Source organism: Callorhinus ursinus, unplaced genomic scaffold, assembly GCF_003265705.2.
Source record: "Callorhinus ursinus isolate GAN/ISIS: 27379988/994484 unplaced genomic scaffold, GSC_fseal_2.0 scaffold3, whole genome shotgun sequence".
Lineage (NCBI taxonomy): Eukaryota > Metazoa > Chordata > Mammalia > Carnivora > Otariidae > Callorhinus > Callorhinus ursinus.
In genome coordinates this window covers 79,197,043-79,199,281 of record NW_027397065.1, presented here as the reverse complement: position 1 = coordinate 79,199,281, position 2,239 = coordinate 79,197,043, and the positions used below count along the sequence as shown (strand labels likewise).

General features: G+C 49.1%; 1 pseudogene; it reads left to right on the top strand.

Moving 5' to 3' along the window:
- The first annotated feature begins 392 nt into the window (after window positions 1-392).
- Window positions 393-1,735, top strand: LOC112820449 (E3 ubiquitin-protein ligase RNF167 pseudogene; annotated as a pseudogene).
- The last annotated feature ends 504 nt before the right edge of the window (window positions 1,736-2,239 follow it).

The following is a 2,239-nucleotide window of genomic DNA, read 5'->3' as shown; positions in this document are numbered from 1 at the left end:
GTCATCTTGAGATGAGGCCCGGTGCTGATAGGGCGCTGACTTTCCCTGTGGGAAGCCGTTTTCCAGGAAACCGGAAGCCAGCTACCTGGGTGGAAGTCCCGCCTCCTTGAACGCTCCCACTCTTCCTGTTTTCCTGTCGTTTGTGTTTGCCTTTGCTTCCTTTCCTTGTTTTATCCTTATAGTAGAAAAGAGTACTTTTAGTGTCTCCCCCACTACCTCTGCTGAGCTGGTTGGATATCTCATTCCCCGAGTTGGGGTTCCCGACCCACGCCCCTATGTAGCTGGGATGTTTGGACTCCTCGGACACTGAAGGAAGGGCGGAGAGAAGCACAGAATCCGGCTTCTGCACCTGCTACCGGACGCGGCCTCCCCGCCTCTCCCCTCCCGCTGCCATGCACCCTGCAGCCTTCCTGCTTTGCATGCCTGTGGCCACTGTGCTGTGGGGAGCGGCCCCCATCCGGGGGCTCATTCGAGCGACTTCTGACCACAATAACAGCATGGACTTTGCAGACCTTCCAGCTCTCTTTGGGTCTTCCTTGAGCCATGAGGGACTTCAGGGATTCCTTGTGGAGGCTCAGCCAGCCAACGCCTGTAGTCCCGTTGCCCCGCCACCCCCCGCCGAGGCCAACGGGTCAGTCTTTATTGCACTTCTTCGGAGATTCGACTGCAACTTTGACCTCAAGGTCCTAAACGTTCAGAAGGCTGGCTATGGTGCGGCTGTGGTACACAATGTAAATTCCAATGAACTTCTGAATATGGTGTGGAACAGTGAGGAAATCCAGCAGCAGATCTGGATCCCATCTGTGTTTATTGGGGAAAGGAGCTCCAAGTACCTGCGTGCTCTCTTTGTCTATGAGAAGGGAGCTCATGTGCTTCTGGTCCCAGACAATAACTTCCTCCTGGGCTATTGCCTCATCCCTTTCACAGGGGTTGTGGGACTGCTGATTTTGGCCGTGGGAGCGGGGCTGATAGTTCGTTTTATCCAGCACCAGAAACAGCTCCAGCGGAATCGACTGACCAAAGAGCAACTGAAGCGGATTCCTATACATGACTATCAGAAGGGAGACCGGTACGATGTCTGTGCCATCTGCCTGGATGAATATGAGGATGGAGACAAGCTGAGGGTCCTTCCCTGTGCTCATGCTTATCACAGCCGCTGTGTGGACCCCTGGCTCACTCAGACCCGGAAGACCTGCCCCATCTGCAAGCAGCCTGTTCATAGGGGTCCCGGAGAAGGGGACCAGGAGGAAGAAACTCGGGGGCAAGAGGGTGATGAGGAAAGGGAGCCAAGGGACCACCCCGCCACAGAACGGACCCCCCTTCTGGCCTCCAGCCTCACACTTCCCACATCCTTTGGCTCCCTAGCCCCAGCCCCGCTTGTTTTTCCTGGGTCTTCAATAGTTCCATCACCCTCCCCATCTTCTTCTTCCTCTTCTGGTGTCGCCCTGGTCTGATACTCCCCTCTAGCTCCTCTACCTAGTTGCACAGTCCCTCTTCCTCCTTCCAGTCTTCCTCTTTGAGGGATAGGGGACATTTCCACCCCAGGTTTCTTTCTCCCTTCCCTAACCTTATCCTTTTGAGGGGGATGAGAGTGGAAAGGGACAGGGTCTTCACTTACTGGGTTAATAAAATTGTATTTGTGGAATAAAAAAAAGTATTCAGATAAGTATTCAGAAAGCTGTCAAAAGCAATTTGAAAGAGCGTATTTTTGTAGTTTGTGTCAAGAATAAAAAAATGAGAGACATTATTTTAAATCACTCAGAGTGTCTTAAATTTACTTGGGGATATTAACATTTTACATTTGGCCTCAGTGCAATTTCTCCTATCTGTAAACATTTCAGTTTATTTGTTTTAACCATTTTTGAGAGGGGTGCATATAAATTGAGTAATCTACACTTACCTAAATGTTTAATTGTCATCAGTTAATGCCTAGAGAGTGCAAAACTGTTGAAATGTCTATGTGGTCATGACAAAAAAATAACTAGGTTGTAGGTCACCTATCCTGTGCTCTTCTTCTGTGTTAAGTGGCAACGTGAATATAACAGATTTAATTGCTTTATAACATGCAGTCATGTAGCTTTCAAATATGGCTAACTGGGGTGGAATTTTAAGAGAATGCCTTTTAGCTTTGTCTTTTCACATCTTGGAACTAAAAACCTCTGTAAATGAAGGAACCATGCTATCTGAAATGCTTTTCACCTGAGAATGGTGATTGTTCAGCCATATTTTCTGTCTGGAG